We start from the raw sequence: 27,704 nt of genomic DNA, 5'->3' as shown, positions 1-27,704 counted from the left end.
AACATTTGTAGGTGTGGATCCAGAAAGTTTTGAAATCATAGATTCGAATGAAGGAATAATGTGAAAATGTTTTTAAAGGAAAATGAGAAAGATTTTCAAGAATGTGTTCTCAAAAATTTCTACATTTGTTTCAGAAACAAAGTGCATAAAAGACCAGTTTCAGAACAATTTTGGAAAAAAATATTTGTGGAAATAGACGAAGAGGGAATCTGGAAGAATTTAAAATGGAAATATTTAGACGCAAAAATTGAAACGTTGGATTATTTCATCAGACATAATGTTATTTTCACTGAAACAAAACTGGCACAAATTGGAAGCAGTGAGAATGCATTATGCAAAATATGTGGACTGGAAAATGAAGGTATTATGCATTTGTTTTTAAAATGTGTTGAATTAAATACATTTATGGCAAAGTTAAAAGAAAGTATTAAACAAATGATGAAAAGTAAAACAGAGCAGATTGAGGAGGAGACAGAATGGTATAAAATATTTTTATTTGGTTTTAATTAGGGATTGGATATGGATTTTTTGGCCGATACCGATAACCAATAATTCTTCAGACTTGGAGGCCGATAGCCGATATGTATAGGCCGATAATAATAAATATTTTAAATTGTTATATTTTTATACAGCAAACTTCATAAAAGATTGAACTGCTCTTATGAACTGAATAGTCTATACTTGAAGCAAAAAAGATATGATTTCGAAATTGCAAGGTGTCAACATCGGATCGATAACGATAATCTTAAAAATAGCATTTATCGGACAATAACGATATGGGCGCCGATATATCGTGCATCCCTAGTTTTAATGGAAGTAAAACAAGAATTGCCAATTTGTTTCTATCAGTTGCAAGAACTGTAATTTGAGAAAGGAGAAACATTGTTAAAAATAAACATGCTAAAATGGAGTTATGGACAATGTATAAAAGAAACTGGAAAACTATATTAAAACTGTGGAACAATATTTTAGAATGAAAGAAAAAGAGACTGAATTTTACAAAACGTTTATGTTGAATACTCCTTATATTACGTACTCACTAGATGGTTTGAAAATAGATTTGCCAGAATGATTATGCTTGTTGTTTTCCTGTTTTGAAACCAACATAATGTCATAAGGAATGTTTGTAAATGATATTTTTATATGCTTCTGAACTGATGTTTTGAAAAAAAAACCATATACTTGGATCGATACAGAGAATATTAGCATGGCCCCTCTCTTGCGGGAGAATCTTCGGTTCCCTTCCTGTTCCACAGTTCCACTTTCCCTTCTTCCTGATTGGCCCGAAGTCTGGCTCGGTATTGGTCGGCGCAAAGTTCCACAAAGCGTGCTTCCGAATTTGGTCATGTCATGTAGCGTGCCGTTGGCTCTTTTGAGAAAGTTCCACTGAACGTGCGCTCCGATTGGCCGCTGGGCGGGACCTCCAGGAAGCGCGATTTATAAAGCGGTGCAGTAGATAGAGGAAGTTAAAAAAGGAGACAAAATAGACTATAAAGACGACAAGCTTTGTTGTAAATGTTTTATTTTGTTTGACAAAAAAATAGATATATACATGTATATGTTTTAGGGCTTTATGATAGCATAGAAAAACGCGATTATTTCTAAAATAACATTTTCCTAGAAAAATGCATTTTTTTTCTGTGTTATTAAATCATTTACTTAATAATATTAAGTGGTTAAAAGATATTGTTCAGATGCAATTAACTCTAATTCTAAAAATTATAAGTCTAAAAACACTGTCAAGGTGCAAACATTTAGTCTTTAAAACAACTAAGCAAAATAAATGTTTATTTTGTATAAAACAAATATAAATATACATGTACAAGTTGTAGGGCTTTATGATAGCATAGAAAATGCTATTATTTCTAAGATAACATTTCCCTACAAAAATGCATTTTTTATCTGTGTTATTAAATCTTTTACTTAAAAAAATTAAACAGTTAAAAGATATTGTTCAGATGCAAATAACTAATTCTAAAAATTAAGTCTAAGTCTAAAAACACTGTAAAGGTGCAAACATCATTTTTTTAAACAAATAAGCAAGATATTTTGACTCTTATTGGCTGTTGTCATTTTCTTTTTTCTTCTTAACTTCTGCTATTAGTGTTTATTTTCAGCTCTGCGTTAAGCTTTGAGCTGCTCTAGCAAATAGCCGAGCAGCAACTACTGGGAAGGTAGTTTATAAAATAATAATTTATCATACGTTTGTGATTTTTAAAAAAATATTGCGTAAACTGTTGTGATTAATAAAATAATTTTACGCTATATTGCACTGCCCTAATATGTTAAGTATGTTAAGTAATAAATACTTATATATTTTGTGTAAATAAACATTTTTTTATTTTATTTCTAATCTCTGTGTACATTTCAGCTTTTTTTAAAGATATTTGTTTAGTAGCTACAGTGTCCCAAGAGTGGGTTATCTGTTGTGACTTGAATGACTTTACACAATATTTATATTACACTTTACATCATTTTTTCTATTCATTTATTGCAAACAAGAGTTGAAGGATAAAATTAAACTTCCAAAAATACACTGCGTACACATATTCATGTGGTTGCTTTAATGTTATCATTGTGTAATTTAAAGGATGGTAATATTAGGGTTCTGTATATTATTCATAAACAAGTTATAAACTCTAGTTTAGCTAACAGTTAAAATAAAATGGTATAAAATTATATTGTAAATTAAACTTAAGTAAATGTTCAATGTAAATGCAGTAACACCTAAAAATATGTGTATATGTAAATATAACTGTAAACATTGATGTAAATGAAATATTTTAAAATATATTTAATTGAATTTTTAAATAATTTATTAAACTTTAAAAAAATGACAAACCTATTTAAATATCAATGCCTGAAATTTAAATTTGAAAGTATTTTAATGTAATATTTCTTATATCCTACAACCTAATATTTTAGGTACTATATTTAGTTTAATCAGTTGTTTAAATATTTTATTATGTGTTATTTAATATTAATAAATAAGTTACCTGAACATTGCGGTCAATATAATTGACAAAATTCTAAAACATTTAAAAGTCAATATTTCAGTATGTTTATTATTGAACTTTTAAAATATTTTATTTCTTAAAAGGTGTGAAATATAAGTCCCAATCATAAAAACATTTTATCTAACTGACATGCAATTCAAAAAAGCTATATTTAGTTATGTTGCAAATAAACATACAATTATATTTGAATATAATGTAATACATTTATTAAAAAATAATACTTATTATTATGTTACTCAATTCATTTAAAATGGATTTTCTTTTTCACATTATGTAATAAATGATATACAATGAGAGCAGTCTACAGCACATGGCTAATTAATATGCACCTGTCATACCCCAGAAAGCACATGGCTAATTATGCCAGTTCCCGCCTTTGATTTTTTACCATATTGGGTAATTTGTTTAATTTCAACAAGCATGAGCACCCTTCAAAGCCACAGGTGACACCAATGGGGTTCAGGGGTCACTACTCTGCAGTCTAAGGCCATGTGACGTCGAGAGGGCTGCTGGGGGCCACAGGGTGGGGACAGAGAAGATCCATCAGGTTCCTTTTCACAGGAACCTGATGGATCTTCTCTGTCCCCACCCTGTGGCCCCCAGCAGTCCTCTTGACGTCACATGGCCTTAGACCTGCAAGGTAGTGACCCCTGAACCCCACTGGGGTCACCTGAGACCTCGACAGGTGCTCATGCTTGCTGAAATTAATGAAATTACCCAATATGGTAAAAAAATCAAAGGCGGGAACTGGCATAATTAGCCATGTGCTTTCTGGGGTATGACAGGTGCATATTAATTAGCCATGTGCTGTAGACTGCTCTCATTGTATATCATTTATTACATAATTTGAAAAAGAAAATCCATTTTAAATGAATTGAGTAACATAATAATAAGTATTATTTTTTAATAAATGTATTACATTATATTCAAATATAATTGTATGTTTATTTGCAACATAACTAAATATAGCTTTATTTGAATTGCATGTGAGTTAGATAAAATGTTTTTATAATTAGGACTTATATTTCACACCTTTTAAGAAATATAATATTTTTTAATAGTTCAATAATAAACATACTGAAATATTGACTTTTAAATGTTTTAGAATTTTGTCAATTATATTGACCGTAATGTTCAGGTAACTTATTTATTAATATTAAATAACACATAATAAAATATTTAAACAACTGATTAAACTATATATAGTACCTAAAATATTAGGTTGTAGGATATAAGAAATATTACATTAAAATACTTTCAAATTTAAATTTCAGGCATTGATATTTAAATAGGTTTGTCATTTTTTTAAAGTTTAATAAATTATTTAAAAATTCAATTAAATATATTTTAAAATATTTCATTTACATCAATGTTTACAGTTATATTTACATATACACATATTATTTTTAGGTGTTACTGCATTTACATTTAACATTTACTTAAATTTAATTTACAATATAATTTTATACCATTTTTATTTTAACTGTTAGCTAAACTAGAGTTTATAACTTGTTTATGAATAATAAACAGAACCCTAATATTACCATCCTTTAAATTACACAATGATAACATTAAAGCAACCACATGAATATGTGTACGCAGTGTATTTTTGCAAGTTTTATTTTATCCTTTAACACTTGTTTGCAATAAATGAATAGAAAAAATGATGAATGTAAAGTGTAATATAAATATTGTGTAAAGTTATTCGAGTCACAACAGATAACCCACTCTTGGGACACTGTAGCTACTGAACAAATCTTTAAAAAAAAAAGCTGAAATGTACACAGAGATTAGAAATAAAATAGAAAAATGTTTATTTACACAAAATATATAACCATTTATACTTTTAACATATTAGGGCAGTACAATATAGCGTAAAATTATTTTATTATCACAACAGTTTATGCAATATTTAAAAAAAAAAAAAAATCACAAACATATGATAAATTATTATTTTATAAACTACCTTCCCAGTAGTTGCTGCTCGGCTATTTGCTAGAGCAGCTCAAAGCATAACCCAGAGCTGTAAATAAACACTAATAGCAGAAGTTAAGAAGAAAAAAAAGAAAATGACAACAGCCAATAAGAGTCAAAATATCTTGCCTATTTGTTTTAAAGACTAAATGTTTGCACCTTTACAGTGTTTTTAGACTTAGACTTAATTTTTAAAATTAGTTATTTGCATCTGAACAATATCTTTTAACTGTTTAATATTATTAAGTAAATGATTTAATAACACAGATAAAACAATACATTTTTGTAGGGAATTGTTATTTTAGAAATAATAGCATTTTCTATGCTATCATAAAGCCCTACAACTTGTACATGTATATTTATATTTGTTTTATACAAAATAAACATTTATTTTGCTTAGTTGTTTTAAAGACTAAATGTTTGCACCTTGACAGTGTTTTTAGACTTATAATTTTTAGAATTAGAGTTAATTGCATCTGAACAATATCTTTTAACCACTTAATATTATTAGGTAAATGATTTAATAACACAGAAAAAAATGCATTTTTCTAGGAAAATGTTATTTTAGAAATAATCGCGTTTTTCTATGCTATCATAAAGCCCTAAAACATATACATGTATATATCTATTTTTTTGTCAAACAAAATAAACATTTACAACAAAGCTTGTCGTCTTTATTGTCTGTTTTGTCTCCTTTTTTAACTTCCTCTATCCACTGCACCGCTTTATAAATCGCGCTTCCTGGAGGTCCCGCCCAGCGGCCAATCGGAGCGTACGTTCAGTGGAACTTTCTCAAAGAGCCAACGGCACGCTACATGACATGACCAAATTCGGAAGCACCCTTTGTGGAACTTTGCGTCGACCAATCCCGAGCCAGACGTCGGGCCAATCAGGAAGAAGGGAAAGTGGAACTGTGGAACGGGAAGGGAACCGAAGATTCTCCCGCAAGAGGCGCAAGGATGACACGCAAATCCGTGAAGCGCTCCATATTGCTTTTTTAGTGCGTGGCTAAAAGTACAGAAATGAAAAAAGACAAAAGGCTTTTCACGATTTCAAATGGTGCATGAGGATGGATTTAGCAAATCGTGGTAGGTGCTGCTGGGTCAACTGGAAAGTCTACATGCATGGTGAAAACGAATGTAGGATGCTTTGATCGTTTGTTTTGTTGTGCAACCAATGCACTTCCAAAGCCCTTGCTTTAGTGGGACTTTGCCATAGGCTATCCTGACACTCTAATTTCCCTCTGTCCATAAACTTGGTGACCTACTGCATCAATCAGTGTGCCTAGCACTGACAGGGCCAAAGCTCTGTAGTGCACGGCATACAAGTGGGAACATGGCTCTCCAGGTCCCACCACCTTGGAGGAACATTGCTGGGACTCGAAGCGTAGATATGCCCTGAGCCTGTCCACTTGTCTGTGCTCGCTACGGTGGCACATATACTAAATTTGGATCGATACAGAGAAGATTAGCATGGCCCCTGCGAAAGGATGACACGCAAATCCGTGAAGCGCTCCATTTTGCTGTTTTAGTGCGTGGGTAAAAGTACAGAAATGAAAAAAGACAAAAGGCTTTTCACGATTCCAAATGGTGCATGAGGATGGGTTTAGCAAATCGTGGGAGGTGCTGCTGGGTCAACTGGAAAGTCTACATGCATGGTGAACACGAATGTGGGATGCTTTGATCGTTTGTTTTGTTGTGCTAATGCACTTCCAAAGCCCTTGTTTTAGTGGGACTTTGCCATAGGCTATCCTGACACTCTAATTTCCCCCTGTCCATAAACTTGGTGACCTACTGCATCAATCAGTGTGCCTAGCACTGACAGGGCCAAAGCTCTGTAGTGCACGGCATACAAGTGGGAACATGGCTCTTCGGGTCCCACCACCTTGAAGGAACATTGCTGGGACTCGAGGCGTACATATGCCCTGAGCCTGACCACTGGTCTGTGCTTGCTACGGTGGCACATATACTAAAATTGGATCGATACAGAGAAGATTAGCATGGCCCCTGCGAAAGGATGACACGCAAATCCGTGAAGCGCTCCATATTGCTGTTTTAGTGCGTGGGTAAAAGTACAGAAATGAAAAAAGACAAAAGGCTTTTCACGATTCCAAATGGTGCATGAGGATGGGTTTAGCAAATCGTGGGAGGTGCTACTGGGTCAACTGGAAAGTCTACATGCATGGTGAAAACGAATGTGGGATGCTTTGATCGTTTGTTTTGTTGTGCAACCAATGCACTTCCAAAGCCTTTGCTTTAGTAGGACTTTGCCATAGGCTAATCTGACACTCTAATTTCCCCCTGTCCATAAACTTGGTGACCTACTGCATCAATCAGTGTGCCTAGCACTGACAGGGCCAAAGCTCTGTAGTGCACGGCATACAAGTGGGAACATGGCTCTTCGGGTCCCACCACCTTGAAGGAACATTGCTGGGACTCGAGGCGTACATATGCCCTGAGCCTGACCACTGGTCTGTGCTTGCTACGGTGGCACATATACTAAAATTGGATTGATACAGAGAAGATTAGCATGGCCCCTGCGAAAGGATGACACGCAAATCCGTGAAGCGCTCCATATTGCTGTTTTAGTGTGTGGGTAAAAGTACAGAAATGAAAAAAGACAAAAGGCTTTTCACGATTCCAAATGGTGCATGAGGATGGGTTTAGCAAATCGTGGGAGGTGCTGCTGGGTCAACTGGAAAGTCTACATGCATGGTGAAAACGAACGTTGGATGCTTTGATCGTTTGTTTTGTTGTGCTAATGCACTTCCAAAGCCTTTGCTTTAGTGGGACTTTGCCATAGGCTAACCTGACACTCTAATTTCCCCTGTCTTTAAACTTGGTGACCTACTGCATCAATCAGTGTGCCTAGCACTGACAGGGCCAAAGCTCTGTAGTGCACGGCATACAAGTGGAAACATGGCTCTTCGGGTCCCACCACCTTGAAGGAACATTGCTGGGACTCGAGGCGTACATATGCCCTGAGCCTGACCACTGGTCTGTGCTTGCTACGGTGGCACATATACTAAAATTGGATTGATACAGAGAAGATTAGCATGGCCCCTGCGAAAGGATGACACGCAAATCCGTGAAGCGCTCCATATTGCTGTTTTAGTGTGTGGGTAAAAGTACAGAAATGAAAAAAGACAAAAGGCTTTTCACGATTCCAAATGGTGCATGAGGATGGGTTTAGCAAATCGTGGGAGGTGCTACTGGGTCAACTGGAAAGTCTACATGCATGGTGAAAACGAATGTGGGATGCTTTGATCGTTTGTTTTGTTGTGCAACCAATGCACTTCCAAAGCCTTTGCTTTAGTGGGACTTTGCCATAGGCTAACCTGACACTCTAATTTCCCCAGTCTTTAAACTTGGTGACCTACTGCATCAATCAGTGTGCCTAGCACTGACAGGACCAAAGCTCTGTAGTGCACGGCATACAAGTGGGAACATGGCTCTCCAGGTCCCACCACCTTGGAGGAACATTGCTGGGACTCGAGGCGTACATATGCCCTGAGCCTGTCCACTCGTCTGTGCTCGCTACGGTGGCACATATACTAAAATTGGATCGATACAGAGAAGATTAGCATGGCCCCTGCGAAAGGATGACACGCAAATCCGTGAAGCGCTCCATATTGCTGTTTTAGTGCGTGGGTAAAAGTACAGAAATGAAAAAAGACAAAAGACTTTTCACGATTCCAAATGGTGCATGAGGATGGGTTTAGCAAATCGTGGGAGGTGCTGCTGGGTCAACTGGAAAGTCTACATGCATGGTGAAAACGAACGTGGGATGCTTTGATCGTTTGTTTTGTTGTGCTAATGCACTTCCAAAGCCTTTGCTTTAGTGGGACTTTGCCATAGGCTAACCTGACACTCTAATTTCCCCTGTCTTTAAACTTGGTGACCTACTGCATCAATCAGTGTGCCTAGCACTGACAGGGCCAAAGCTCTGTAGTGCATGGCATACAAGTGGGAACATGGCTCTTCGGGTCCCACCACCTTGAAGGAACATTGCTGGGACTCGAGGCGTACATATGCCCTGAGCCTGACCACTGGTCTGTGCTTGCTACGGTGGCACATATACTAAAATTGGATTGATACAGAGAAGATTAGCATGGCCCCTGCGAAAGGATGACACGCTAATCCGTGAAGCGCTCCATATTGCTGTTTTAGTGTGTGGGTAAAAGTACAGAAATGAAAAAAGACAAAAGGCTTTTCACGATTCCAAATGGTGCATGAGGATGGGTTTAGCAAATCGTGGGAGGTGCTGCTGGGTCAACTGGAAAGTCTACATGCATGGTGAAAACGAACGTGGGATGCTTTGATCGTTTGTTTTGTTGTGCTAATGCACTTCCAAAGCCCTTGCTTTAGTGGGACTTTGCCATAGGCTATCCTGACACTCTAATTTCCCCCTGTCCATAAACTTGGTGACCTACTGCATCAATCAATGTGCCTAGCACTGACAGGGCCAAAGCTCTGTAGTGCACGGCATACAAGTGGGAACATGGCTCTTCGGGTCCCACCACCTTGAAGGAACATTGCTGGGACTCGAGGCGTACATATGCCCTGAGCCTGACCACTGGTCTGTGCTTGCTACGGTGGCACATATACTAAAATTGGATCGATGCAGAGATGATTAGCATGGCCCCTGCGAAAGGATGACACGCAAATCTGTGAAGCGCTCCATATTGCTGTTTTAGTGCGTGGGTAAAAGTACAGAAATGAAAAAAGACAAAAGGCTTTTCACGATTCCAAATGGTGCATGAGGATGGGTTTAGCAAATCGTGGGAGGTGCTGCTGGGTCAACTGGAAAGTCTACATGCATGGTGAACACGAATGTGGGATGCTTTGATCGTTTGTTTTGTTGTGCAACCAATGCACTTCCAAAGCCCTTGCTTTAGTGGGACTTTGCCATAGGCTATCCTGACACTCTAATTTCCCCCTGTCCATAAACTTGGTGACCTACTGCATCAATCAATGTGCCTAGCACTGACAGGGCTAAAGCTCTGTAGTGCACGGCATTCAAGTGGGAACATGGCTCTTCGGGTCCCACCACCTTGAAGGAACATTGCTGGGACTCGAGGCGTACATATGCCCTGAGCCTGACCACTGGTCTGTGCATGCTACGGTGGCACATATACTAAAATTGGATCGATGCAGAGAAGATTAGCATGGCCCCTGCGAAAGGATGACACGCAAATCCGTGAAGCGCTCCATATTGCTGTTTTAGTGCGTGGGTAAAAGTACAGAAATGAAAAAACACACAAGGCTTTTCACGATTCCAAATGGTGCATGAGGATGGGTTTAGCAAATCGTGGGAGGTGCTGCTGGGTCAACTGGAAAGTCTACATGCATGGTGAAAACAAATGTGGGATGCTTTGATCGTTTGTTTTGTTGTGCAACCAATGCACTTCCAAAGCCTTTGCTTTAGTGGGACTTTGCCATAGGCTAACCTGACACTCTAATTTCCCCAGTCTTTAAACTTGGTGACCTACTGCATCAATCAGTGTGCCTAGCACTGACAGGACCAAAGCTCTGTAGTGCACGGCATACAAGTGGGAACATGGCTCTCCAGGTCCCACCACCTTGGAGGAACATTGCTGGAACTCGAGGCGTACATATGCCCTGAGCCTGTCCACTCGTCTGTGCTCGCTACGGTGGCACATATACTAAAATTAGATAGATACAGAGAAGATTAGCATGGCCCCGGCGAAAGGATGACACGCAAATCTGTGAAGCGCTCCATATTGCTGTTTTAGTGCGTGGGTAAAAGTACAGAAATGAAAAAAGACAAAAGGCTTTTCACGATTCCAAATGGTGCATGAGGATGGGTTTAGCAAATCGTAGGAGGTGCTACTGGGTCAACTGGAAAGTCTACATGCATGGTGAAAACGAATGTGGGATGCTTTGATCGTTTGTTTTGTTGTGCAACCAATGCACTTCCAAAGCCTTTGCTTTAGTGGGACTTTGCCATAGGCTATCCTGACACTCTAATTTCCCCCTGTCCATAAACTTGGTGACCTACTGCATCAATCAGTGTGCCTAGCACTGACAGGGCCAAAGCTCTGTAGAGCATGGGATACAAGTGGGAACATGGCTCTAGGATAGAAAGGAGGAAAGACAAAAGGTTTTTTACGATTCCAAATGGTGCATGAGCAGGGTTTTAGCTGTTGGGATAGTTTACAGTTTAACCCAAAGAATGACCAGTCTGATAGATGAAGAAGAGCTGGAGTCAGAGATTCAAATAAATAAATCAATCAAGTTTACCTAAGATAGTTTGCAGTTTCATCATCAGAAGCCAGCTTCAACACTCGCAATAAGTTCCTAGGCTGCTCTGCTTACAATCACCAATCAATAACAATTATACTCTGACATAATGTCATTTCCAACTGAACACTGTGATTATCAGTTGTCATGGAACAGGCAGAGAGCAGCTCATAGCTGATATCTAATGAGAGAGAAAGAGAGTTTTGAGCAATCCAGAACTGTTAATGTATGTTTACTCAATTTAAACATACATTAAACATAACATTAACTTCAATAACATAATTTTATTGTAATCTTTTACTCAAGCCCGTCCTAAAACATATAAAACAGAGTTGACATGCTTTTTCAAAGTAATGCTGTTACAGTCAACAACAGTTTTAGATCTTTCAGGGGTTAACTGCATCCATCAAAGTATTATTTCAACCCCCATTTATGTTACTTATATATTACTAAAAATATTTAAATCCAACCATAAAGCTGCTTGTTTGCACAGACTTACATGGCACATTTTTTATACAGACATGTCTCTGTTACTTTTACAGCCAAAAGTCAAAAGTCATGGTGAGGGCTAAACCAAGATAACAGTGCAGTCACACAGAATCTCATCTTCTACAACAAAACATAAGCTATTCTTTATTCCCATAATGTTACTGTCAGTTTCTGTGCTTGTGCTTTTTGCTACTAGACACTCAATATTTAGATTTTAGCTTTTCATTGACAATTAATTGCCAAAGGCATTTTTTTTTCTAAAATCGGTTCTAAAATCATTTTAAACCTGAGAGCTTAGCTGAGCCATTTACTGCATTCTGCTCTCATCTGTTTTTTTTTTTTTTTATATCAGAGTTTAACACCAAAAGCAACAAGAAATTGAGAATGAAATCTTACTAACAGCGCTTAGCTTTTGCTTGATTAATCTGCAAACCATCCCAAGATGTGGAAACTGTCCAGATCGGTCCAATCCAGTTAGGGTCATATTTTTTTTCGGGATTGCTCCTGGTGCATCATTGATCAATCAACCTCGCCCTAATATTTCTAGGTTTCTTGTCTGACTTTTGTGGCCACTACTATCTAATGGATACCGATTAAGATGTTATTTAAGAATTTATTTATTTATTTAACTATTTCTTTCCCTAATAATCTGACCTACTCTATTCTTAGGATTCGGGCCCTTTTGTCTGTGAAACAGCAAGATAGCAGTGGTGGAACTAATTACAATCTCGGGTTAATTTAGTCCACTACTAAATAAAAACCAGTCCAAGTTTTATCCCCGAGAATGTCCTAAAAGCCTCTTACACACCCGTCACTGAGTACTTAACTCTGGGTGGAGGAGGTACACCCCTCAACTACTGTTATACTTATTACTATCGTTATAGGTGTACCGCAAAATGCACCAGCTCACAAGGGGATTCCACACAAATCTACCACAAAATTTTGCCTTTCATTCACGTCTGAATGAGAACCCAACAGCGTTCCGTTACTACCCACTACTCCACAGACCATCCCTAGTCTATAATATTTTAAATCTTTCTACATTTCTTTTTGTTGATTGATCAATGGTGTCACCAGTAAACAAGTGCCACGCGTCCTCCACCAAAACTGTAGGGATAGTATACAGTTTAACCTAAAGAATGACCAGTCAGGTATAAAAAAAGAGCCAGAGTCAGAGATTTAAATAAATAAATCAAGTTTACAGAAGATAGTTTGCAGTTTCATCAGCTGAAACCAGCTTCAACTCTCGCAATGAGTTCCTAGGCCGCTCTGCTTACAATCACCAATCAATAACAATTATACTCTCACATAACGTCATTAACTGCGTCATACATATAGGTGTTCTAGCCTGATTGGTTAAAACACAGATAGACTAGGAGAATTTCCACGTGGGGTTTGTGCGTATATTCTGAACAATATCTTAAAGGTGCAGTAGGTGATCTGTCAAAATGCTAACCGCTTAGCATATTATTTTTGGACGGCGGCGAGGGACTGTGATTTAAAGCCACACCCCCTGAAATCGCGAACGCGCGCACCGCGTCACAACAGCAGACAGACAACCCCACTAGTTCATGTCATTTGCCAGTTAGTTAGTGCCAGCGCCATGCAGGAATTACATTTATTACTTAACCACACTTACATGCTATTTCAGAGTGAATATTCAGAGTAGCGATAAACAGTATAGGAAGGCTGTCATTGTTCAAAAATGACCAAACGTAAATATAAAAGCAACTTCAGCTCAATAAAGCAGGTTAGGCTGAAAAGCGCTATTTGCTGATGTTTTGTTGTTGAACTAAATATAAATATTTCTATAAATCATTATCAATGCTGTAAAATGACCTTATGAAACTGAAAATAATCACATCAATATTTCACCGCGAGATTTCAGTGGCTGAACAACACGTCTGTGCATATAAGTCATTCATAACACAACACAATCTAACATCAGCTTAGCCTGACTAAAATAGTTTTAAAACAGAACATTACCTCTCTAATAGTAATACTTCCGCCATGGTGTTGTCCTTCCTTCAGCGTGCTAAAGCAACACCAATATTGATTCAGGTTTTTAAAAGTTTTAATTCAGCATTTGATTTCTTCCGGTCCGTCTCGGGACCGCGCGCGGTCGCTTATACAGACGGGCACACGCTAATGGCGGATATGCGTCAACAGATGCACAGAAGTCCGAACCTACATTTGCTGACAGACAGCCTGACCTGCTTATCGGAATTATGGGAGATGACAGTCCGACTCTATTTAATTGGATGAACATTTTTTAGTTTTATGATTTACCCAGAATATAAAAATACATATAAACACATTTAGATCATTTACTGTAATCATTACTATTGGACAGTGAAGAGACTTTTAACCAGAACAAAAATTAGTGATTGTCTTCAGAAATTCAGTTTCTGAAGATAATCACCTACTGCACGTTTAAGCATAAACGTCAGACATCCCTTAGACTGATTAAAGCTGACTCCAGACCTGTGAAACGGATCAACAATCAAATAGAACACACACACTTAAAGTAAAATCTGTTACTTATTCAAGGCTGAGTGTACTCTCAGCCATCTTTATGAAAACTGGTTAAAAATTGGTATAGTCTACATTCAGGCAGTTATATTCTTATCATAGTCATAAGCTGTGTCCCAAATGGCACACTATACACTATGCACTCATGCACTATGTACTTATGCACTTACACACTCAACAGGATAGTATATGTATGTAGTGTCGTCCCAAATGGCACACTTATGTATTTTTACTAAGCGGAAATTCAAACCGTTTCCCTGATGACGTTTGACTGTTGCCAAATCAGTGAAATAAACGACTGAATTATCAAGTAATACCTGCCGTGAGTATTGCTGCATTCACCATCGGGAGGCGCTATAATCACTCTCGTAGGAGAATTTTGCTTTCACCATCCAAAATAAATAAAGTTATTCAACATGTGCGTCCGATCGCTCCGCCCCTTCCGCTACGTAAGCAAACCTGCGGTCGTTGAGTGCGTGAAGTGTCCATCATTCCACACTTCATTTTAGCGGCTGAATGAGTGCATCATCCGGGTAATTAAAGTGCACTTATTATTTTGAGAGTTTTCAATGTGAACACACTACTTACACTATTTATACTACAAAATGGCGTAAAATAGTGCATAAGTATGCGATTTGGGACGCAGCTATCGTCTATCTTGAATAAAAAGTAGAATTACTTTAAAAGAATTAACCATAAAAACAGCAAAATCACTTTAGACATTTTAGATTAGTATTAACTCATAGAAATAACAATAGAAACAGTTGATTCCAGTCCTCAGCCCTCAGTTCCACTTTAGGTCTCCGTGACCTCTGACCTAGTTTGGTGGCTTCTGATAATAGTTATAAAGAGACAGGCAAATGCACTGAACATTCTTATATTAAGCAATGTGTTAACTTATTCATTAATTAAAATAATTTCACAGTTAAATACTCATTCAAATGATGAAATAATTATATTTAATAAAAAAAATCACGAGAAACAAGATGATGAGAAAAGGATAAACATTGGTCCATGATAAGACGGATTGGAAAGCAGAAATCCGAATCCTTCAGCAGGAGAACATGTGTTTCAGGATTGGAGGTTCAGTGGTAGAATTCTCCCCTGCCAGGCGGGAAACCCAGGTCCGATTCCCGGCCAATGCAGTTGCTCGTTTGTGTTGTTACTCTTCCAGCTGCAAGTAACAGCCTTGTGGCAGCCACACAACACAAAGGCAAGAAAGAACATAGATCAGTATTGGTGGTTCAGTGGTAGAATTCTCGCCTGCCATGCAGGAGACCCGTGTCTGATTCCCAGCAAATGCAATTCCTTTTTTGTGTTGCTACTCTTCCAGCTCTGGGTAACAGCCTTGCAGCAATCACACCCCACTAGGGCTGTAGTAAAAGCTTATCAGCATTGGTGATTCAGTGGTAGAATTCTTGCCTGCCACATGGTAGACCTAGAGTCGATTCTCAGCCAATACAAGTGCGATTTTGTGTGGCTCCTTTTTCAGCTCTGGTTGACGGCCTTTTAGCACTTACACAACACAAAGCCAAAAAACAACATTGGTCAGCATTGGTGGTTCAGTGGTAGAAATCTCGCCTGCCATGCGGTAGACCTAGAGTTGCTTCCCGGCTAATACAAATTCAGTTTTGTGTGGCTCCTTTATCAGCTCTGGTTGATGGCCTTTTAGCACTCACACAACACAAAGGCAAAAAATAATATCGGTCAGCGTTGGTGGCTCAGTGGTAGAATTCTTGCCTGCCATGCGGGAGACCCAGGTCAGATTCCCGGCCAATGCAATTCCTGTTTTGTGTTGCTACTCTTCCAGTTCTGCATAACAGCCTTGCAGCAATCCCACCCCACTAGGGGAGCAATATAAGCGTATCAGTATTGGTGGTTGAGTGGTAGAATGCTCGCCTGCTGCGTGGGAGAACTTGAGTCGATTCCCGGCTAATACAAGTGCGGTTTTGAGTGGCTCCTTTTTCAGCTCTGGTTGACAGCCTTTTAGCACTCACACAACACAAAGGCAAAAAGTAACATTGGTCAGCATTGGTGGCTCAGTGGTAGAATTCTCGCCTGCCATGCGGGAGACCTAGATCCGATTCCCGGCCAATGCAATTCCTGTTTTGTGTTGCTACTCTTCCAGCTCTGGGTAACAGCCTTGCAGCAATCACACCCCACTAGGGATGCAGCAAAACCATATCAGCGTTGGTGGGTCAGTGGTAGAACTCTCGCCTGCCACGCGGTAGCCCTTGAGTCACTTCCTGGCTAATACAAGTGCAGTTTTGAGTGGCTCCTTTTTCAGCTCTGGTTGACAGCCTTTTAGCACTCACACAACACAAAGGCAAAAAGTAACATCGGTCAGCATTGGTGGCTCAGTGGTAGAATTCTCGCCTGCCATGCGGGAGACCAAGATCCGATTCCCGGCCAATGCAATTCCTGTTTTGTGTTGCTACTCTTCCAGCTCTAGGTAACAGCTTTGCAGCAATCACACCCCACTAGGACAGAAGTATAAGCATATCAGCATTGGTGTTTCAGTGGTAGAATTCTCTCCTGCCATGCGGGAAACCCGGGTCCGATTCCCGGCCAATGCAATTACAGTTTTGTGTTGCTACTCTTCCAGCTCTAGGTAACAGCCTTGCATCAACCACACCCCACTAGGGGCGCAATACAAGCATATCAGTATTGGTGGTTCAGTGGTAGATTTCTTGCCTGCCACACAAAAGACCCTGGTCCGATTCCCATCCATTACAATTTCTGTTTTGTGTAGCTACTCTTCCTGCTCTGGGTAACAGCCTTGCATCAATCACACCCCACTAGGGCTGCAGAATAAGCATATCAGCATTGGTGTTTCAGTGGTAGAATGCTCGCCTGCCACGCGGGAGACCTAGAGTCGGTTCCTGGCTAATACATGTGCGGTTTTGAGTGGCTCCTGTTTCAGCTCTGGTTGATGGCCTTTTAGCACTCACACAAAATAAAGGCAAGGAACAACATGGGTCAGCATTCGTCGTTCAATGGTAGACTTCTCGCCTGCCACGCGGGAGACCCGGGTCGGATTCCTGGCCAATGCACCTTCTGATTTTGGTTGCTACTCTTCCAGCGCTGGGTAACAGCCTTGCAGCAATTACACCCCACTAGGGCTGCGGTAAAACCATATCAGCATTGGTGGTTTAGTTGTAGAATTCTCGCCTGCCTCGCGGTAGACCTTGAGTCGCTTTCCGCCTAATACAGGTGCAGTTTTGTGTGGCTCCTTTTTCAGCTCTGGTTGACCGCCTTTTAGCACTCACACAACACAAAGGCAAGGAATAACACGGGTCAGCAGTGGTGGTTCAGTGGTAAAATTCTCGCCTGCCACGCGTGAGATCCGGGTCCGATTCCCGGCCAATGCAATTCATGTTTTGTGTTGCTACTCTTCCAGCTCTGGGTAACAGCCTTGCATCAATCACACCCCACTAGGGCTGCAAGATAAGCATGTCAGCATTGTTGGTTCAGTGGTAGATCTCTTGCCTGCCACACAGAGGACCGTGGTCCAATTCCCGTCCATTACAATTCCTGTTTTGTGTAGCTAGACTTCCAGCTCTGGTTGACAGTCTTGCAGTAATCACACCCCACTAGGGCTGCAGTACAAGAATATCAGCATTGGTGGTTCAGTGGTAGAAATCTCGCCTGTCACGTGGGAGGCCTTGAGTCGAATCCCGGCTAATACAAGTGCAGTATTGTGTGGCTCCTTTTTCGATTCTGGTTGACGGCCTTTTAGCACTCACACAACACAAAGGTAAGGAAGAACATGGGTCAGCATTGGTGGTTCAGTGGTAGAAATCTTGCCTGCCACCCGCGAGACCTGGGTCCAATTCCCAGCCAATGCAATTCCTTTTTTGTGTTGCTACTCTTCCAGCTCTGGGTATCAGCCTTGCAGCAATCACACCCCACTAGGGCTGCAGCAAAAGCATATCAGAATTGTTTGTTCAGTGGTAGAATTCTCGCCTGCCACGCGGCAGACCTAGAGTCGATTCCCGGCTAAAGCAAGTGCATTTTTTTTGTGGTTCCTTTTTCAGCTCTGGGTGCTGGCCTTTTAGCACTCACACAACACAAAGGCAACTATCAACATGCGACAGCATTGTGGGTTCAGTGGTAGAATTCTTGCCTGCCACGCGGGAGACCCTGGTCCGATTCCCGGCCAAGGCAATTCGTTATTTGTGTTGCTACTCTTCCAGCTCTGGGTAACAGCCTTGCAGCAATCACACCCCACTAGGACAGTATTTCAAGCATATCAGCATTGGTGGTTCAGTGGTAGAATTCTCGCCTGCCACGTGGGATACCCGGGTCCTATTCCCGGCCAATGTAATTCCTGTTTTGGGTTGCTACTCTTCCAGCTCTGGGTATCAGCCTTGCAGCAATCACACCCCACTAGGGCTGCAATAAAAGCATATCAGCTTTGGGGGTTCGGTGGTAGAATTGTCGCCTGCCACAAAGTAGTCCTAGAGTCGATTCCTGGCTAATACAAGTGTGGTTTTGTGTGGCTCCTTTTTCAGCTCTGGTTGACGGCCTTTTAGTACTCACACAACACAAAGCCAAAAATCAACTTCGGTCAGTATTGGTGGTTCAGTGGTAAAATTCTCACTTGCCGCCTGGGAGACCCGGGTCTGATTCCCGGTCAATGCAATTTCTCTTTTGTGTAGCTACTCTTCCAGCTCTGGTTGACGGCCTTTTAGCACTCACACAACGCAAAATCTCGCAACTCAATTTACAATTAGAGGGATACAAAGTTAGTTTTAGCTCTACTATAAAAGATCTGGGTGTCATATTAGACAGCAATCTAACTTTTGAAAATCATATATCCCATGTCACAAAAACTGCCTTCTTTCATCTGAGAAATATCGCTAAATTACGAAATATGCTATCCATCTCAGATGCAGAAAAGCTATTCCATGCTTTTATGACTTCGAGACTGGATTACTGTAATGCTCTATTTGCTGGCTGCCCAGCATCCTCTATTAACAAACTTCAATTACTACAAAATGCAGCAGCCAGAGTTCTGACCAGGTCTAGAAAATATGATCATATAACCCCAATTTTATCCTTCTTACACTGGCTGCCTCCTAAGTTCGTATTGAATTTAAAATATTACTTCTCACCTGTAAAGCTCTAAATAATCTAGCTCCTGTTTATCTAACCAACCTTCTGTCTCGCTACAAACCAACTCGCTCTTTAAGATCTCAAAATTCAGGGCTTCTGGTAGTACCTAGAATAGCAAAATCAAGTAAAGGAGGTCGAGCCTTCTCTTTCATGGCTCCTACACTCTGGAATAGCCTTCCTGATAACGTCCAAGGCTCAGACACACTCTCCCAGTTCAAAACTAGATTAAAGACCTATCTGTTTAGTAAAGCATACACTCAATGCATCACCTAGCAGGTTCCACAAAGGCTTCTGCATCTTGTTTATATACACTACGAACAGCAGCTACGCTAATTATTTTCTTTATTCTCTTTTTTCACCTGGGGATACTCATCCCGAGGTCCTCAGATTATGCGGAGTCAGTGACTGGATCCAAGACCAGCGACGAGATGATCCCAAGGATTCCATATCCGGGACCAGGCCATATCCTGAGCTGCTGCTGCGCTGATGGTCGTGTGGAGTGGAGAACATGAGTCTGATTCCAGCGACGCTCCAGGGACAGACGAGTCTTCGCTGAGGCCATCTTCCAGCCTAAACCACGGCGAATGAAGCTCTGCACAAGACTTTTGGCCAGCGAGAAATTAAAATGGTCGTGCCCAACTGAGTCTGGTTCTCTCAAGGTTTTTTTTTCTTCACTCCCATAAGGTGAAGATTTTTTTCCCTCTCCGCTGTCGCCACTGGCTCACATGGTTTAGGATTGGTAGAGCTACGCATCGATGAATTTGCTCTTCAGTGTTTGAACTCTCAGTAATGATTAAATCACACTGAACTGAGCTAAACTGAACTGAACTGAACTTAAACACTAAAACCTGAACCACACTGTTCCAGTTACTATGACCATTTATGTGAAGCTGCTTTGACACAATTTACATTGTAAAAGCTCTATACAAATAAAGCTGAATTGAATTGAATTTAACAACAAAAAGGCAAAACACAACATCGGGCAGCATTGGTGGTTCAGTGGAAGAATTCTCGCCTGCCACGCGGGTGACCCGGGTCCGATTCCCGGCCAATGCATTTCCTGTTTTGTGTTGCTACTTTTCCAGCTCTGGGTAACAGCCTTGCAGCAATCACACCCCAATAGGGATCCAGTTTAAGCATATCAGCATTGGTGGTTCAGTGGTAGAATTCTCGCCTGCCATGCGGGAGACCCAGGTCCGATTCCCGGCCAGTGCAAGTGTGGTTTTGTGTTGCTTCTCTTCCAGCTCTGGAATAACAGCCTTGCATCAATCACACCCCACTAGGGCTGCAGAATAACCATATCATCGTTGGTGGTTCAGTGGTAGATTTTTTGCCTGCCACGCGGAAGACCCTGGTCCGATTCCCGTCCATTCCAATTCCTGTTTTGTGTTGTTACTCTTCCAGCTCTGTGTAACAGCCTTGCAGCAATCACAACCCACTAGGGCTGCAGAACAAGCATATCAGCATTGGTGCTTCAGTGGTAGAATTCTCGCCTGTTACGCGGGAGACCCGGGTCCGATTCCCGGCCAATGCAATTCCTGTTTTGTGTTGCTACTCTTCGAGCTCTGGGTAACAGCCTTGCATCAATCACACCCCACTAGGGCTGTAGTATAAGCGTATTAGCATTGTTGGTTCAGTGGTAGATTACTTGCCTGCCACACAGAAGACCATGCTCCGATTCCCGTCCATTACAATTCCTGTTTTGTGTAGCTACTCTTCCAGCTCTGGGTAACAGCCTTGCAGTAATCACACCCCACTAGGGCTGCATTATAGGCATATCAGCATTGGTGGTTCAGTGGTAGAATTCTCGCCTGCCACGAGGGAGACCCGGGTCCGATTCCCGGCCAGTGCAAGTGTGGTTTTGTGTTGCTACTCTTCCAGCTCTGGAAAAACAGCCTTGCATCAATCACACCCCACTAGGGCTGCAGAATAACCATATCAGCGTTGGTGGTTCAGTGGTAGATTTCTTGCCTGCCATGCGGAAGACCCTGGTCCGATTCCCGTCCATTCCAATTCCTGTTTTGTGTTGTTACTCTTCCAGCTCTGGGTAACAGCCTTGCAGCAATCACAACCCACTAGGGCTGCAGAACAAGCATATCAGCATTGGTGCTTCAGTGGTAGAATGCTCGCCTGCCACGTGGGAGACCTAGAGTAGATTCCTTGCTAAAACATGTGCAGTTTTGAGTGGCTCCTGTTTAAGCTCTGGTTGATGGCCTTTTAGCACTCACACAACATAAAGGCAAGGTACAACATGGGTCAGCATTGGTCATTCAGTGGTAGAATTCTTGCCTGCCACGCGGGAGACCCAGGTCCGTTTCCCGCCCAATGCACCTTCTGATTTTGGTTGCTACTCTTCCAGCACTGGGTAACAGCCTTGCAGCAATCACACCCCACTAGGGCTGCAGTAAAATCATATCAGCATTGGTGGTTTAGTTGTAGAATTCTCGCCTGCCACGCAGAAGACCTTGAGTCGCTTCCTGGCTAATACAAGTGCAGTTTTGTGTGGCTCCTTTTTCAGCTCTGGTTGACGGCCTTTTAGCACTCACACAACACAAAGGCAAGAAAGAACATGGGTCAGCATTGGTGGTTCAGTGGTAGAATTCTCGCCTGCCACGCGGGAGACCCGGGTCCGATTCCCGGCCAATGCAATTCATGTTTTGTGTTGCTACTCTTCCAGCTCTGGGTAACAGCCTTGCATCAATCACACCCCACTAGGGCTGTAGTATAAGCGTATTAGCATTGTTGGTTCAGTGGTAGATTACTTGCCTGCCACACAGAAGACCATGGTCCGATTCCCGTCCATTACAATTCCCGTTTTGTGTAGCTACTCTTCCAGCTCTGGGTAACAGCCTTGCAGTAATCACACCCCACTAGGGCTGCATTATAGGCATATCAGCATGGGTGGTTCAGTGGTAGAATTCTCGTCTGCCACGTGGGAGACCCGGGTCCGATTCCCGGCCAATGCAAGTGCTGTTTTGTGTTGCTACTCTTCCAGCTTTGGGTAACAGCCTTGCATCAATCACACCCCACTAGGGCTGCAGAATAAGCATATCAGCAATGGTGGTTCAGTGGTAGATTTCTCGCCTCCCCCGTGAAAGACCCTGGTCATATTCCCGTCCATTCCAATTCCTATTTTGTGTTGCTAGTCTTCCAGCTCTGTGTAACAGCCTTGCAGCAATCACAACCCACTAGGGCTGCAGCATAAGCATATAAGCATTGTTGGTTCAGTGGTAGATCTGTTGCCTGACACATGGAAGACCCTGGTCTGATTCCCGTCTATTTCAATTCCTGTTTTGTGTAGCTACTCTTCCAGCTCTGGGTAACAGCCTTGCAGCAATCACACCCCACTAGGGCTGCAGTATAAATTTATGAGCATTGGTGGTTCAGTGGTACAGTTCTCGCCTGTCACGTGGGAGACCTGTGTCTGATTTCCAGCCAATGCAAGTGCTGTTTGTGTTGCTACTGTTCCAGCTCTGGGTAACAGCCTTGCATCAATCACACCCCACTAGGGCTGCAGCTTAAACATATCAGCATTGGTTGCTCAGTGGTAGATTTCTCGCCTGCCACGTGGAAGACTGTAGTCCGATTCTCGTCCATTCCAAATCCTGTTTTGTGTTGCTACTCTTCCAGCTCTGGGTAACAGCGTTGCAGCAATCACACCCCACTGGGGCTGCAGTATAAGCATATCAGCATTGGTGGTCCAGTGGTAGAGTTCTCGCCTCCCACGCGGGAGACTCGGGTCCGGTTTCCAGCCAATGCAATTCCTGTTTTGTGTAGCTGCTCTTCCAGCTCTGGGTATCAGCCTTGCAGCAATCACACCCCACTAGGACAGCAGTATGAGCATATCAGCATTGGTGGTTCAGTGGTAGAATTCTCCCCTGCTACGCCAGAGACCCCGTCTAATTCCTGGCCAATGCAATTCCTGTTTTGTGTTGCTAATCTTCCAGCTCTGGGTATCAGCATTGCAGCAATCACACCTCACTAGGGCTGTAGTAAAACCATATCAGCATTGGTGGTTCAGTGGTAGAAATCTCGCCTGCCACGTGGTAGACCTAAAGTCGATTCCTGGCTAATACAAGTGCGGGTTTGTGTGGCTCATTTTCAAGCTCTGGTTGACGGCCTTTTAGCAGTCACACAAAACAAAGGCAGGCAAGAACATGGGCCAGCATTGGTGGTTCAGTGGTAGAATTCTCGCCTGCCATGCGGGAGACCCGGGTTCGATTCCTGGCCAATTCAAATCCTGTTTTGTGTTGCTACTCTTTCAGCTCTGGGTATCAGCCTTGCAGCAATCACACCCCACTAGGGCTGCAGTAAATGCTTATCATCATTGGTTGTTCAGTGGTAGAATTCTCGCCTGTCACACGGTAGACCTAGAGTCGATTTCTGGCTAATACAAGTGTGGATTTGTGTGGCTCCTTTTTCAGCTCTGGTTGATGGCGTTTTAGCACTCACACAACACAAAGCCAAAAAACAACATCAGTCAGCATAGGTGGTTCAGTGGTAGAATTCTCACCTGCTGCGTGGGAGACCCGGGTCCGATTCCCAGCCAATGCAATTCCAGTTTTGTGTTGCTACTCTTCCAGCTCTGGGTAACAGCCTTGCAGCAATCACATCCCACCAGGACAACAGTATGAGCATATCAGCATTGGTGGTTTAGTGGTAGTATTTTCACCTGCCACGCCGGAGACGCGGGTCTGATTCCTGGCCAATGCAATTTCTGTTTTTTGCTGCTTCTCTTCCAGCTCTGGGTAACAGCCTTGCATCAATCACACCCCACTAGCGCTGCAGCATAGGCATATAGGCATTGGTGGTTCAGTGGTAGAATTCTCGCCTGCCACGTGGGAGACCTGTGTCTGATTCCCAGCCAATGCAAGTGCTGTTTTGTGTTGCTTCTCTTCCAGCTCTGGGTAACAGCCTTGCATCAATCACACCCCACTAGGGCTGCAGCTTAAATATATCAGCATTGGTTGTTCAGTGGTAGATTTCTCGCCTGCCACGCGGAAAACCTTAGTCCGATTCTCGTCCATTACAAATCCTGTTTTGTGTTGCTACTCTTTCAGCTCTGGGTAATAGCGTTGCAGCAATCACATCCCACTGGGGCTGCAGTATAAGCATATCAGCATTGGTGGTCCAGTGGTAGAGTTCTTGCCTCCCACGTGGGAGACCTGGGTCTGGTTCCCAGCCAATGCAATTCCTGTTTTGTGTAGCTGCTCTTCCAGCTCTGGGTATCAGCCTTGCAGCAATCACACCCCACTAGGACAGCAGTATGAGCATATCAGCATTGGTGGTTCAGTGGTAGAATTCTCCCCTGCTATGCCAGAGACCCCCGTCTAATTCCCGGCCAATGCAATTCCTGTTATGTGTTGCTACTCTTCCAGCTCTGGGTATCAGCATTGCAGCAATCACACCTCACTAGGGCTGTAGTAAAACCACATCAGCATTGGTGGTTCAGTGGTAGAATTCTCGCCTGCCTCGCGATAGACCTAAAGTTGATTCCTGGCTAATACAAGTGCGGGTTTGTGTGGCTCATTTTCAAGCTCTGGTTGACGGCCTTTTAGCACTCACACAACACAAAGGCAAAAAACAGCATTGGTGGTTCAGTGGTAGAATTCTCGCCCGCCACGCGGGTGACCCGGGTCCCATTCCTGGCCAATGCAATTCCTGTTTTATGTTGCTACTCTTCCAGCTTATCAAGCTAGTTTTTAAGCAGCGGATGCCCTTTCAACCGCAACCCATGTCTGGAAAACACACACACACACACACACACTAAAGACAATCTAGCCTATCCAATTCACCTGTACCACATGTCTTTGGACTGTGGTGGAAACTGGAGCACCCTAAGGAAACCCACGTGAATGCAGGGAGAACATGCAAACTCCACACAGAAACGCCAACTGAACCGAGGCTTGAACCAGTGACCTTCTTGCTGTGAGGCGACAGCACTACCTACTGCGCCACTGCTTCACCAAGCATAAAAAATGTATATACATAAATCACAATTTAAATGGACAAATAAATAGATATGTTTAAATTGTGTTTTTAACCCCCTGGGGTCGAAGACAGCGTATACGCGTTCTGACAAGTTTTTACCTCATTGAGCTGAAATGAACCTAAATTACACTTTCAGTTTTGATCGTACAGATAAGATCAATACATCAATCGAATCTGTTAGGTGTCTACTTTTAAATGTGTACACTCACAACAAAAACAAATGTGTGTGCTTTTGCAAATCAAGGATAATAAACAGTGTAGGCATTCTGTCTTTTCTCCGTGAACTGTTTTTAGAAACGTGTCAGTAAAATGCGCTGAAACTCTGCGAAAACAATACACCCAGACACGAGACACATATCTTTATAAAGCTTGAAGTTTCTACTTTTAAACGCAGCTATGCATGTTGAAAACAAATATTGTTTGATAAAGTAATCAGTATGAAAGCAACGCTATGTCTAGCTTCTCAGTCTGAGCTCATTAGAGTTATTGCGACCACGCCCATGAAGCTTTGACATTACAAACAGCCTGCATGAGGAGCGCGCAACAGTAGACTGTGTCAGGAAAAACACGTCATTAAAATGAACTGAAACTCAGCAAATACTCGACAAAGAAACATGTGAGATGTTTCTAAAGAAAGCTTGATATGTCTACTTTTGCATTAACCAATTCAAGTCGAAAACAAATAATCTTTCATGTAATTCGTATAAAAGTAAGGGCAGGTACTGATTCTCCTGTGGCCTCATTACAGCGAACGTGATCCCGCCCCCAGTGAAGGCGCAGTTCATATGGAAATGAACTGAGGTGAGCCAGCCAGGTGATAATGTACACGCTCCCCGAGACATGGCATCAAACGACAAGCTTTATTATAGTTACTTATTTTGTTTGAACGATGGCACGCTACACGGATGAAGAAGCACAGTACTAAACAGCGACAAAGAATTTACCTTCTCCTCAGAGGAAGAGCGCGACTCTGATATATATATATATATATATATATATATATATATATATATATATATATATATATATATATATATATATAGCGTGTAATGATAAACATAGGCCTATATAATGAAAAATTTAATGTTATATATATATATATATATATATATATATATATATATATATATATATATATATATATATATATTGTTATTATAATTATATGTATTATTATAATTATATGTATATTACAAAAATAAATACTTGTTTACAATACAGGTGCTGTTCTGTTTAAAATTCCTATGTGGTAACTGAGTTTATTAGGTTTACTAGTATTGAGTTATTTTGTGTGATAGTTAAATATATTTTTAATAAACTGCAAACAAAAAAATATATTAATAAACTTATTTTTTCTCAGATTCTTTCTTGAAACTCTTAGTCACATACCTGTCTGATGGCTCATTATGCAGCTCATTATGCAGGTCTTTGTCTTCTCTGGTGTTACTCACTGCATAGTAATGATAGTTCACGCCCTCTCGCATAAACTATTTTCACACAGAAAGTGACTTATAAATTTTAATTCATAGTATTGTTTACTGTGAGCAAGTGAACAAGATGATTCTCACATCATTTTGAAGCAAAAACACTAGACTACCAGATCCAGTTCTCAAAAGTCTTGTGCACAAATGTTCTCCTTGTGTTTCATGGCCTTGTTTCAGGGATTTCAAAATTTTAGTTTTTCACTAACCACGCATAAACGTTTCTTTCTCAAAAACACAAACACATACAAACATGCTGCTTAGGTATTATTGTAGCCCAACTTGTGCTGTTTACAGTGTTATCACACATTAGCCATTAAAATGTTTTTAAGATACTGAAAACAACACAAATGTCAGTGCATGTCAAAACTTCTCCAGAGCCCTAAAACACCCTCAGACCCCAGAGGGTTAAAAGTCATTTAATTAGGCAATAAAACAATGCATTACAAAAACATTTTAAATGTATAAATAAATAGACACTTTTATTACTGTATTTTTATTTAATTCATGTTTTAAAGGCTGATTAATCAAACAGTAAAAAAAATTTAATAATAAATCACAAAACACATTTTAAACAGCTTTTTAAATAAGCATTTGGCAAATGCTTTTCTCCCTTTTTGCCGCTTGGTTTTCTTTTTTTTTTGCCACATGCTTTTCTCAAATTAAAAATAAATCAAGTTAAAAATGGCTCTGCTGTAATGAGCTATTGTTTTCCTCTGTTAGAAAAAAAAAGACAGTTAACAGTTTTATCTAGATTAAATGATTGTGGTGATAAAGATTTTCTTGGAGATATAGAACAAAATGAACTTCGTATTTTGCCATCAGAGTTGGATGACTAC

General features: G+C 41.0%; 1 long non-coding RNA gene and 10 other non-coding genes across 11 annotated transcripts in view; all 11 read left to right on the top strand.

Moving 5' to 3' along the window:
* Positions 1-6,408: 6,408 nt before the first annotated feature.
* On the top strand, positions 6,409-6,515 carry LOC148682801 (U6 spliceosomal RNA). The gene has a single exon (XR_015943310.1). It is a non-coding gene; the product is annotated as a U6 spliceosomal RNA (small nuclear RNA).
* Positions 6,516-6,935: 420 nt separating this feature from the next.
* Positions 6,936-7,042, top strand: LOC148682800 (U6 spliceosomal RNA). The gene has a single exon (XR_015943290.1). It is a non-coding gene; the product is annotated as a U6 spliceosomal RNA (small nuclear RNA).
* Positions 7,043-7,465: 423 nt separating this feature from the next.
* Positions 7,466-7,572, top strand: LOC148682799 (U6 spliceosomal RNA). The gene has a single exon (XR_015943309.1). It is a non-coding gene; the product is annotated as a U6 spliceosomal RNA (small nuclear RNA).
* A 419-nt stretch (positions 7,573-7,991) lies between these two features.
* LOC148682798 (U6 spliceosomal RNA) lies at positions 7,992-8,098 on the top strand. Its single transcript, XR_015943308.1, has one exon. It is a non-coding gene; the product is annotated as a U6 spliceosomal RNA (small nuclear RNA).
* Positions 8,099-8,520: 422 nt separating this feature from the next.
* Positions 8,521-8,627, top strand: LOC148682797 (U6 spliceosomal RNA). The gene has a single exon (XR_015943281.1). It is a non-coding gene; the product is annotated as a U6 spliceosomal RNA (small nuclear RNA).
* A 419-nt stretch (positions 8,628-9,046) lies between these two features.
* LOC148682796 (U6 spliceosomal RNA) lies at positions 9,047-9,153 on the top strand. Its single transcript, XR_015943311.1, has one exon. It is a non-coding gene; the product is annotated as a U6 spliceosomal RNA (small nuclear RNA).
* A 420-nt stretch (positions 9,154-9,573) lies between these two features.
* LOC148682795 (U6 spliceosomal RNA) lies at positions 9,574-9,680 on the top strand. The gene has a single exon (XR_015943334.1). It is a non-coding gene; the product is annotated as a U6 spliceosomal RNA (small nuclear RNA).
* Positions 9,681-10,103: 423 nt separating this feature from the next.
* Positions 10,104-10,210, top strand: LOC148682794 (U6 spliceosomal RNA). Its single transcript, XR_015943328.1, has one exon. It is a non-coding gene; the product is annotated as a U6 spliceosomal RNA (small nuclear RNA).
* A 422-nt stretch (positions 10,211-10,632) lies between these two features.
* Positions 10,633-10,739, top strand: LOC148682793 (U6 spliceosomal RNA). Its single transcript, XR_015943335.1, has one exon. It is a non-coding gene; the product is annotated as a U6 spliceosomal RNA (small nuclear RNA).
* A 4,033-nt stretch (positions 10,740-14,772) lies between these two features.
* LOC148682782 (uncharacterized) overlaps positions 14,773-27,704 on the top strand; it is a 104,483-nt gene continuing 91,551 nt past the window's right edge. The window contains exon 1 of the long non-coding RNA XR_015943155.1: positions 14,773-14,944. This is a non-coding gene — a long non-coding RNA (uncharacterized LOC148682782). The remainder of the gene's footprint in view (positions 14,945-27,704) is intronic.
* Positions 21,971-22,041, top strand: trnag-gcc (transfer RNA glycine (anticodon GCC)). Its single transcript has one exon. It is a non-coding gene; the product is annotated as a tRNA-Gly (tRNA).

Source organism: Danio rerio, chromosome 4, assembly GCF_052040795.2.
Source record: "Danio rerio strain M-AB ecotype USA chromosome 4, GRCz13ab, whole genome shotgun sequence".
In the NCBI taxonomy this organism is placed as follows: Eukaryota; Metazoa; Chordata; class Actinopteri; order Cypriniformes; family Danionidae; genus Danio; species Danio rerio.
This window is presented reverse-complemented; position numbering and strand designations above follow the sequence as displayed.